At 41.8% G+C, this 11,916-nt stretch overlaps 1 pseudogene across 1 annotated transcript; it reads right to left on the bottom strand.

The window, feature by feature from the left end:
- Positions 1-1,831: 1,831 nt before the first annotated feature.
- On the bottom strand, positions 1,832-11,113 carry LOC308041785 (UDP-glucuronosyltransferase 1A8-like; annotated as a pseudogene). The gene is made up of 3 exons: positions 10,273-11,113; positions 2,206-2,337; positions 1,832-1,939 (listed from the first exon to the last, which is right to left on the bottom strand). The product of its transcript is annotated as a UDP-glucuronosyltransferase 1A8-like (transcript).
- Between the last annotated feature and the right edge of the window lie 803 nt (positions 11,114-11,916).

Here is an 11,916-nt window from a genome sequence, read left to right as displayed (position 1 = left end):
TAATTTAGTGCTCTGGGTTGTGGGTTGGTTTTTTTTTATTAATCATTATTTGTAAAGCCAAATGCCATGACCCCTTTCTGTGCTGTGTCATTGGATTTCCTCAGCGTTCAATGGAGAACTAGCTCCTCAACCTGCCAGTCAGATTCATTCAGATTTCTCTCTTGATCACGGATGTTCAGATAATTTCTCCAAGGACAGAACAAGACACTCTCAAGATAAAGGGAAAGGGCTGATAAGCCAACTCTTTGAGCTGACAGGAATCTCCAGAGTCTGCAAGGACACCAAGAAGAGACACTGAGAGAGGCTGACTGAGGGGAAAAGCTCTGAGATAGGAGTGAAAAAAAAATACTCTCCTAATCTTTTGTGTTATAAAATGTAAGGGAAAAAACATGAACACCTGAAATACGTTATTTCCAGATTTACATAAAACACACATTTGATCATTGGGAAGATGACCAGTTTAGTAAACAGTGTTTTCTCGTGAAAAGTTCTTTGTGTTTTGTTTTGGTTTTTGGTTTAGTTTTGGGGTTTGGTTTGGCGTTGGTATGGTTTGGGGTTTTTTTTGGCCACTCTGCATTTGCCAAAAAGAGGTAAGCAGAGAGCTGTTAGGAAAAAGTCCTCTCCTCCTTTCTGCAGCTGGAAGAATTTGCCATCCAAACCTCACAGCACCATCCAAACCTCGCAGCACCCTTAATGTGAAGGGAGCGGCTGCAAAGGCAAGTGCAGGACAAGCCGGGTGAAGTTAATCAGTACCTCAGAGGTGTTTCTGAGCATTTGAGAGTTTGCTCGAAATATAAGTCCTGCTCCAAAAATAAGCCCTAGTTGCAGTTCATAAAAAACCATCAATTTAAATAGAGTCCAGGCAGCTATGCATGCCAATTAATTTTACTTTTGTTGCTATAGAATGCAGCAGGACAGATAGGGTTTGGAGAGTTATCATGATGTTCCAGAAGATGGTGATATCACTGTATTTGAAAAAATGTTGATTTTTGTTCTTGAATATGGGTAGGTTGTCATACATGGAAAAAGGAAATCGAGTATAAGAAATCCATGATGGAAATCAGCATTTGGAGAGTTATAATGCTGCTCCAGAATGTGAGATGTGACTATACTTAGATAAATGTTGATTTTTTTTTTTTTTTGTTCAAGAATAAATGTAAATTGCTGCTCATGGAAAAATAAGACATTCCCTGAAAATAAGCCCTAATGCATCTTTTGGAGCAAAAATTAATATAAGACCCGGCCTTACTTTTGGGCAAACAGGGTAGGATGGCAGCTGTGAGCACCTGCTTGTTGAAATGCGATGTATTTGATTCCAAGTTAAAAGTCTATTCAGTCCTGTGCTAACAGGTGTTACCGTCACTTACTTTTTTACCATGTCTTCCATTTGCTGGCTTTTCAGATGGCCCACAGCTGAGTCCTGTTGTCTAACCAACAAGTGTACACCTGCCAACAGCATGTACTATTTTACCACTTGAAAAGCCTGATGACCCATCTGGAAATGCTCTCTCGGGCTCCTTAAACTTTATTTTCAGTCCAGTAGACAAAAACATGACAAAAACCCACAGCTGGCTAGTCAGAGGTAAAGACCCCCGTTATTGACAGAAAGAGTAGAGTCAATTGGTGGAACACCTTTCCAAACTGTGTTGTTTGATAATTTGGGAATTTTGAAGTTGCAACCAGATATGTTTCTAAAAGACGAGCTCTGGTTCAAACAGCAAGGGCCAAAAGTAAATCCTGTGACCCACAGTGACACAGGGACTCAGCAGAGATGATGCTCATGGGGCCTTACCGCAGCAGTATCAGACTAAAAGAAAGATGCTGGAGTCACTCAGGGTATCTCAGACCTACCTAGAAGATCCTTCTGTGGCAGCCATTTGACGAGCTTCACGTTCTTTGGCAGGTTGGGTGGTGCCTTTCCCGTGTATCTCCACAAAACCTGTCAAGACAATTAAGCACAACATCAGTTCTCAGCAACTGGTCTCTTGCTGCTCCTCAGTGGGTTTGAAAAGCACAGCTAAAAACCTGCACGATGCACAAAAGCTGTTTTGTCTTGTGGAGCAGCTGGGCTGATACTTCCTTCTGGCATCAGGGAGCAGGAGAAAGAAGGGAAGACCAAGCACACCAAAAAGCAAAGGTAATCATGTACTGTATTTGAAAAGAGCATTGAATTGCTGTGCTGGAATTGGGAGAGGGAAACCATACCGTCTGAGGGACAGAGCCCAAGGCATCTGCAATTTCTTCGGCTTTCTTCATAGGAATGTCAGAAACCATGGAGCCCAGCGAGAAGACAACAATGCCATGTTCTCCAGAGGCATTCACAATAGCTTCAAATTCCTGCCAACACAGAGTGCATCCCGAGTCAAATTCCTTTCCACGTTACGTGCTGTACTTCGTCACATTTGCACAAAAATGGAAAGGCAATAAAATGAGCAGCTGACACATCAAAATTATGATCAGAAAATTTAGTTCCCTGTAGGAAAATGAGTTCTGGGTCAAAAAAATTCGGCACAGGTGGATGAACCTGTGGAGGTGTGTGAGTGTTTGCAGAATTGAAGCCTGAGCCAAGATGGACACGAGAAAATATTTACTCTAAAACCTTCATGCAGCAAAGCCTGCGTGCTCACAGACAGCAGTTTCTGTGCACTAAACAAGATCCTGTAGCAATACCCAGGTGAATATATTGTGCTTTATTTTCACATTTATTCCAAGTCAGGTGCTCTGGATTTGGAGTTGATGCTCTTCTTTTCAGACCATGTAGCTGCAAGAGAAAATGAAGAGTTTTGCAAAGTGTTCTGACAGCAGAAAGCTCTAACTCCTAATATCTGCATTTTTTAGGCCTGCTTTGAGTATAATCATATTGAATCACTGCCAATTTTTTAATCTGTTTTGTTTGTTTGATTTAAATACAAGAAGGACTAGGAGATCTGCCACTGGAATCCAGGAAAAATATTTGGTAAGGCCAGGTAAGGACAGACAAAACTGGAGGGAATTACTGCAGGCATCAGAGTTAAGTGGAATAAAATGAACTAAATGTCCCTATAAGTATGGCAACTGAAAAGTTATATCTAAGGTCTGAGGGGATAACAGAGATCGATCCTCTTAGTTTATGCCCCTTAATGTATTTTTGTGGCTGACCAGAATGCCAAGGCTCTCTGCTTGAGACTGGATCCCACAGAGAAGGAGCCATTGAAGATTTGGTGACAGTCGCATCCTGAAGAGCAGACGTCGTGCTCTCCTGGGGGCAAGCAAGGTGAAACGCAGTTCTAATTTCAGGGCTTGGTTCTGTTTTGGCAGACTTCTCAGAAGACGTGCTCTACATTAAGGCACCATAGATATCTGGTTGGGAGTGCAGTTCTGTGTAAACTCACAGGCATCTGGGAACTGCAAAATCCTCCCTGAATTACCAATGTGCTTTTGATACGAAATTCTTCGGCACTTCCTAATGCAGTGGAATGGGTATGGCTATTTCAGAGTATATTTAGCACTGTTTATTCTCTATGGGACCAGTCACATCAGTTTTACTCCTTTCTTTAAATGTTTTTGTGTACCAAGGTCTGACTCTCTCCTCAGGAACGCCACTACCATTAAGAAACTTTTTGTAACACTGCTTTGGAAATAGGTGGGTTATTGTACTAAAGTCTTTTTAACCAGGCTCTGCTTGCATAGGTGGATGCTACACATAACCTTTATGAAATATCTGCAGTAGACATTAACTGAAAAATAAGAGAAAGCATTAAGAATTAGGAGGATTTCTTTGGGGAAAGTGACAGATATTCTATACTTAAGAAGCTGGCCATAGTTCTAGCAAAACATAGTTGCAGCCCAGATCTGGGACAGAGTATTTTGCACAAAAGACCTCTGGCTCCTTCGCTGGGTGATGGGGGTTTCACTCAGGTCTGCCACTGTCTGACATTCCTGCAGAAATGGTCCTCTGCTCAAGGGCAGAAGACTATAGCATTACCCCAGCTAGCACCAAGTCCTATAAACAGGCATACAAAATGGAATTACTGGAAATAGGCTGCTGGAAAATACTGAGGGAAAAGCCCACCTTTTCATGCATGCTTCTGTGGGAATCTGGAGGCCTCCCACCAAATAACATATTCCTCATTGCCCAAGGGATGCAGAAGTGCAAAATGTATGTTTGTAGGCAGATACAATGGTAATTTTTACTGTATGTAAAGAGTGGTTTTATCTTCAGACAACTTCACCTAAGCTCTTTGGAGAGAAACCCTTCAGCTGCTCACAGTGCAACGAAGCTAAGGTCTTGTGATCATCTATCAGAGCCTGAGATTGCTGCTTCCAAATCAAGCCATCCTGGTATTCGATCACATTGGTGCTCAAGCACAAATACTACTATAGGAAGCATTTTAAAAAGCAAATCTTAAATAATCACTAATAAATGCTATAATGCCCTTAATGGTTTTATCTTCAGTGCAGAGTGAAGGCTTTAAGCAACTGGGCACTGCAAGGTAAACCTGAACGCTTGAATTAATATTACAGTATTCAAATGCTCAAAATGAAGCCTCAAGCAGTCAGCGATGTCTAACAGTGAAAGGCTGAACAGAGTTATGATTGGGAGATATCATCTGACTGAGCATTCTCTATCTTATTAGCAAACAGTTAATGATGAACTCCCTGCCTTGAGTCTGCTCAACTGTTTGGACGCAGAACTTGGAACAGAAGTCTGACCTGTGGATTAACTTGTGCTCTCAGAGCCTAAACGGGAAGCAATGAATTGACAGAGATTTGATATCCAGTGGGTGGATAAGGTTTATCTTCGGATTTGTTTCTATACTGTACCAGTTATCAAAGCAAAAGCCCTGAGTCTACAGTAGTAAAGGTGATACAAGCTGAACAATAACTTCTGCTGTTGCAACACCACCGCGATCTGAAAAACAGAATAAAGGACGGACATCTGCATTATATGCACCGCCCACTAGGGAGATTTGAACAAGTTAGGGAAGGAGAGTAGATAATTATATCCCTGAAGGTTTCTGTTTCCAATCATCCTCTTCTATGCTTTCTTCCACAAATGTGGAAGGAGCTCCCTCTACTGTTTTTGATTGCCTACCCTGCTAGGATTTGGGGTATTCATGCACATTATTGATCTCTGTCGCACACTGTCAGTGCCTGGGTATACCCACAGAGTTAATTCCACATTTCTACTTTGTGCCCAGTTAAGTCTCCTACAATTAATCAATATTCCACAACTGTTAGGGGTATGAATATGATCTAGCATGATTTTGTCATTTATCTAGATACAGTAGAACTGCCATGATTGTCTGACATTACTTGATATGCTTCCAACAAGCTAAGCTATACCTAGGCAGCTGTATAGCTTAGACAACTTCACCTAAGCTCTTTGGAGAGAAACCCTTCAGCTGCTCACAGTGCAACGAAGCTAAGGTCTTGTGATCATCTATCAGAGCCTGAGATTGCTACTTCCAAATCAAGCCATCCTGGTATTCAATCACATTTGTGCTCAAGCACAAATACTACTATAGGAAGCATTTAAAAAAGCAAATCTTAAATAATCACTAATAAATGCTATAATGCCCTTAATGGAAACAGCGACAAACCTTCGATAATGACTTCCTCTAAGCGCAGTTGATGCCTCCAACATAGACCATATTGGGCATTCTTGGGCACGGGTACTCAAAAGTCATATCTCATCAGCCAAATGGATGCTTTGCTAAACAGTTCCAGTACTGTTACTTCTCTTTGAACAACCTCAGAAGCTAAGTTCTCATATTTTAAATAAAAGAGATAGCATAAGAAATCTTCTGAAATCCCAACCAGAAGGTTCTTCACACGCTCTGTAAATGTCATGTGATCTGCACTGGATGTGAGTGTCTTCGGCACATAAGAGAGAGGACTGGGGCACTGGGCAGCTTTATAGTCCAAGGTACATGGAAGACCACGCATAAAGTACACTGAAGGGAGAGAGAGATTCTCAGCAACAATCGGTCCACAGGGCAATACAGGATCCGTCATAATGGCATCAAATTTGAGGTACTTCATTAGTTCTTTATTATACAAGATATGCTGACAAGCAGAAGAGAATATGTTGGTCAATTCTGACATATTGATGAGTAAAAATGCAGATTTTTCTAGAATGAGAGAGTTATCAAAACTGTTTTCACCAATGGAATTGTAGCTTTCATCCAGAAACTCCTGTGTGTAAGGCACAGGGTATGTTTTGATGAAAGGAAAATATCATTGCACCTCAGTTATAACTTTGTGGTCTTTATATCTTCGTGGTTATCTTAAATGATTCAGAACAATTAGCAGGGCCTTCAATTTGCAGAGGTAGCAGTTGTTTTGAAAGGGATTTTTCTGGATCAGGGCTGTTTGAGGTGAGTCACTGTGCACATGACTGTCCTGTGCCAGATTTAAAGTCAGGAGCACTTCTTTCCAGCTTTTATGGCCATTGGGTTTCTCCAGAGAGTTTATAGCACAAGAAGCATGTGGTACTATTGACACAGAAGACCTTGATCTCCAACCTTCCCTCTTACACCCTCGTTCAGAAAGGTGCCTGGAGGTCACAGGCAATGTTCTACATGCTGAGCAGGAGCTGGCACGCCAAGCAGTGGTGTCACCAAAGTTTGTGTAACACATTAACCAAACGCCTCTTTGTGTAGACAGTGATGCAGCAGAATATGCAGCTCTTGCTCAAGAGGGGAGCTCAACTCCGTAAGAGTCCATAGGTGAGTAGCTCAAGGTCAAAGATCTTTTAGAAGGCAATGATACCACAGAATATGTGGTCCTTGCTGAGGAAGGGCCATAAGAGTTCATAGGTGAGAGGCTACAGGCCAAATGTTTTTAAATGTTCTTAATAATACCTGCTTTTCAAAAGAAGTTAAGACTTGGCTGTGGTATAAGTCAAGAGAAGTCCCCATTTGTGTCCTGTGCTTACCAGAAGGGTTGGGCAGAATTTCTGAGCTGCTTCCACATGTGTTATGATAAGATTTTTAAGGAAAAAGAAAACAAACCATGTTGGAGATCCTGTTCCCTATAACACTTGTCTACAGCCTACAGTTATTCCATGGGAAGTAACAATGATGACAGAGCCCAACTTCTCTGGCTATCAGTAAATGGTATAATATGGGCTCCAAATGGCAGTTTGAAAGATTCAGACTGAACATTTGAAAAAAGCTTTTTACCTCTAAGCTTTTGAACTGAGGCCCTCAGGGCTTTGCTGGAGGAATGTTTTGTCTTCGTGCCGGTAAAAGCAATGCCAGAGCAGTCTCTTGGCTGGTGCTAAGGAAAAGATCCTTGTCAAGAAAAAAGGTGATGCAAAACTATCAGCAGCACGAAGGTTCTCCTGTTCCTTCCTTTTATAAGTGGTGGTGGGCTTCCCAGCATATTTAGTATGGAGGAACTAAACCCTGACAGGGTTTGTCTCGGTAGACCCCCAAAGGATGCCAGCACTGTTCTGTGTAGCTCCCCACTGTCTCGCTGACATGGAGGAACCACCTTTAGATATGGAGAACTGATTTCTAGAAAGGACTAAATATGGAGGAGTGAGAGGCTGGAGATAGTTTTGTAAGGCACAGACTGAATGTGAACACTGAACAGATTTACAAATAATTCTCATTAAATGCTGGAGATTCAGAGATAAAGAGTATTTCAAGTGATGATAAGAAGTGACCAAATCCATTTGGAACTTGCTGTTATGTTACTTTCTCTGAACTTGGTATAACCTTCAAGAGCAAAATTAGCTGGCTGTAAACAGCCAATACAGTCTCTGTATGAGCACAAGTCTCTTGCCAGCATGGCTACATTTTCTTACGGACTCAAAAGATTACCTAGTTTTTATACCAGACCATCAGAGAAAAGCTGTGGAAAAGGGGAGGCAGCGACAGGAAGAATTAAAAAAAAAAAAATAGGCGTTAACAAAGAATAGACAGACAAAGAAAGTATGCAGTTCTTCAGCTAGGACAGAAATGTTTCATTCATTTCTCAAAATAGTCTGTGTTATGTTCATTATCCAGTAGCAAAGAGCACTTAATGTTTTAAGTTAACCAGTTGTTTGAATAAGTAACATGAACACAAGAAGCATTTTGAAAGCCTGCTATAGCTTACATTTCTGAACTTTGATCAAATTTTGTTTTTGCACGCTGCACAAAATAGCGACTTCACAGTAACTTTGGCCGAAAGTGTCTCAGGGCTCACAGTCTGAGTTCATTTGCAATGTTCTCTTAATGAGGGACCATTTATCCTGCCAGCATTCAGGTCCTTCTGGAGGCATTAGAGGCTGATGCTGGCACGGGACCTCTGCTCAGCCGAGATACTGGCTCTGACTTCCTGCGAGCCTTGTATTAGACTTCCAGACACACTGGGATTTGGCAAGTGGATTTATGTGTCTGTTAATGAATACGTACTTGCTGCTGAGACAGATGCCTATGCAAAGTGGGACATGAGGAAGCCCAGCCTGCGGCAGCCAGTGCATTTATCTTGGTCAGTAAGTGCAGTTTGTGTTCCCCCAGGCCCAGTCCTGTAGTCGCATGTTCTCCCACTCCTTTTACACAAGAGCACTGCAGGATGGAGAGGATTCTTATAGCTCAGGAGGGTCCAGCTCGGTGCTGGACAAGACACACTTGCCCAGTTCTGCAGAGGCAGGAGCTCCACAGCACCCTGGTGCAGGTTCTCCACAGCACCGTGTGAGATATGGCAGCGAGGAGTCCTCTTCTGGAATGAGGCCACAGCGCCTGGTTTTTCTGCCTGTGCAAAACTGTGGACAGTGTTGAATGGTCTGTGGCTTAAGCTTCTCGTCTCAGAAAATAAAATGCGTCTTCAATCTCTTGTTCTCTCTCCCTTTTCTGGTCATCCTTTTTGTTTTCTTGTTGAATAACGGGCTACTGTGTTTCAGAGAACTATCTATTCTAATAATACAATTGTATTTCTGAAAAGTCGTGACCAGCCCAGGGTTTACTACTGTGTACAGATCAGCAGATTGGTTTTTTTTCCCCATGCATGACCCACTTCACATTTGTTTACACTCTGCTGCATTATTGCCTTGCTACTGGGCACTGTTTGAAGTGAAATAGGAGAAATTCTTCTGCTCTCTGCAGAACATGTTGCTGTAACAGGTGGACTGAAGAAACGCAAGTACTTTCAAGGTTTGGAACATGTGGTTTCCACCAAATGACAAATGTCAGTGTGAAGATGGGAGATGCCAGGTATAAAATGAGGGCAGGATGGCACTACCCTTGTAGTAAGCAACAAACTGCAGCTCTGAGACCTTCAGATATAGAAGTAAAGACTTAAGTCATGCAACCAGCAAGAATTTACATCTTAAATCTCAAACTATGAAGCAACAGTTTCTTGAGCCTAATGGAAGACAACGTCATATTTATAATACTATTCTAGGATTTGAATTTACAATGTTATTCTTTATCAAGTTCAGTGGACTCTGCAGAAGCCTGTCAAAGAGTATGAAAGAAATGGGAAAGAATGAAAAAAACATCAGCTCAAAACTGCTGTCCTGCAATTGTACAGTGAAATTGTGTGACCACAATTCAGAAGCAAGGCAGTAATTTCCTATCATAGGAAAGAGATCTGTGTCCTGCTTTGTGCCTGGAAAGAAGTGTCCAGTGCTATTAACTCTTTAGAGACCATAGAGTAACTATCAAAATAGATCTAAATTTCTAGATTAGGATTAAAAACCCTGCAGAACAATTCTGGCAAAAGCAAATGTCAAGAAACAGGTATGAAAACTTAGCTGAGTTTTGCATACAAGTGTATTTCACCAAATACACTCTTCCAGATTAATTTTTCCCATTTCAACATGGCATTTATGTTTCACCATGACCTACAAACAGAAACAACATACTTTGGAAGCCACAAGTCATCAAAACACAGACAAGGCAACTTAACTGACTTTACTGAGCACAGAGTTAAAAACAAAAGATGACTCTCAGGGCATGGTCTTTGGGGTTTTGGCCAGGTCAAAGAAAGATGTCAGACTCCAGGAAATCAAAATAAAAATGCATTTAGTCAGTGAATATACATTCACAGAGGAAGGTAATTTGTAGCTGGCCGATGAAGTCCATTTCTTGTTGGACTTGCCCAAAAATCCTCATTAATTCAAATAGGTCACCTACCTCCATGATGATAATTTGATTTCAGCCTGTGCAAAACAACTGCAAAAATCTGGCTGCATTAAATCATTACCAGAAATAGAAAACTTAATTAGCACTAGATTTCCAGACAAGATGTAATCACATTCCGTTGCAAAATGTGTAATTTGGAGGAAAAAGAACATACCTTAGGCAGTGGTTTCTTCTCAGCACAGTTTATACCTCCAATAAAGACCATATTGGGCATCACTGGTCTGACATACTCAAACACAAAGTCTCAGAAGCCAAATGGAAGCAGAGTTGAACGTGTCTAGCAGGGATACATCTCTCTGAAGAACTTCGGAGGAAAACGCTAGTGCTTCTTTGTAGAAACCATTACAGTACACAAGCTCCAGGAGGGAAACCAGTGCATTTTCCACTCTCTGGAAAAAAGTCATGCGGTCCGAGTTGAAGGTGAACAGTCTCGGAGCATAAGACAGAGGGCTTGGGCACTGCGCTGCTTCGTAGTGTAAGTTGCAAGGCAATCCTCTCATGAAGAACACAAACGGAAGAGCAAGATAATTAGAAATTGTTGCTCCACACATAAGGATGGGGTCGGTTAGGACAGCATCAAAGCCGCTTTGATTCAAGTACTGCAAAGTCTCCTTGTTCCTGAAAAGTTCCTTGCACTGAGCAAAGAATATATGGAAAACATGCACAGAGCTGTTGTACATCGCTAGAGTGTTCAGCGGAAAAGGCAAGTCCTTCAGGTGAGCAGCAAGGTAGTCACGAAAGCTATTATCCAGGTCTTCTACTGTGTAAGACACGGGGTATGTTTTTACTGTGTATGCCTCTGTCTTTCTTACCTGCCAGCTTACTTCTGGTGTAAGCACCACCACTTCATGTCCTCTCTCGCTGAGCTTTTCAACCACAGGCTTCATGCTAAGCCAGTGGCTTCCATCCATGGGCACCACCAGGAGTTTCCCTCCATCTGAGAGGCTGGGAATGAGGAGGATAAAAATCCAGGCACAGCAAAGCCGCAAAGTCATGTTCCTGTGGTGAGAGTACACACTGTGAAAGTCTTCTTCAAACTGTAGCTTGAAGACACTTTTGAAGGACGCCAGTTGGTTTATCTGTTGAATTGTCCTTCTCTGTCTAGTTAATAATTTAGTGCTCTGGGTTGTGGGTTGGTTTTTTTTTATTAATCATTATTTGTAAAGCCAAATGCCATGACCCCTTTCTGTGCTGTGTCATTGGATTTCCTCAGCGTTCAATGGAGAACTAGCTCCTCAACCTGCCAGTCAGATTCATTCAGATTTCTCTCTTGATCACGGATGTTCAGATAATTTCTCCAAGGACAGAACAAGACACTCTCAAGATAAAGGGAAAGGGCTGATAAGCCAACTCTTTGAGCTGACAGGAATCTCCAGAGTCTGCAAGGACACCAAGAAGAGACACTGAGAGAGGCTGACTGAGGGGAAAAGCTCTGAGATAGGAGTGAAAAAAAAATACTCTCCTAATCTTTTGTGTTATAAAATGTAAGGGAAAAAACATGAACACCTGAAATACGTTATTTCCAGATTTACATAAAACACACATTTGATCATTGGGAAGATGACCAGTTTAGTAAACAGTGTTTTCTCGTGAAAAGTTCTTTGTGTTTTGTTTTGGTTTTTGGTTTAGTTTTGGGGTTTGGTTTGGCGTTGGTATGGTTTGGGGTTTTTTTTGGCCACTCTGCATTTGCCAAAAAGAGGTAAGCAGAGAGCTGTTAGGAAAAAGTCCTCTCCTCCTTTCTGCAGCTGGAAGAATTTGCCATCCAAACCTCACAGCACCATCCAAACCTCGCAGCACC

This window comes from Nesoenas mayeri (genome assembly GCF_963082525.1).
Source record: "Nesoenas mayeri genome assembly, chromosome: 6".
Taxonomy (NCBI): Eukaryota; Metazoa; Chordata; class Aves; order Columbiformes; family Columbidae; genus Nesoenas; species Nesoenas mayeri.
Note: the sequence above shows the minus strand (reverse complement) of the source record. Positions and strands in the feature narration are given on the sequence as shown.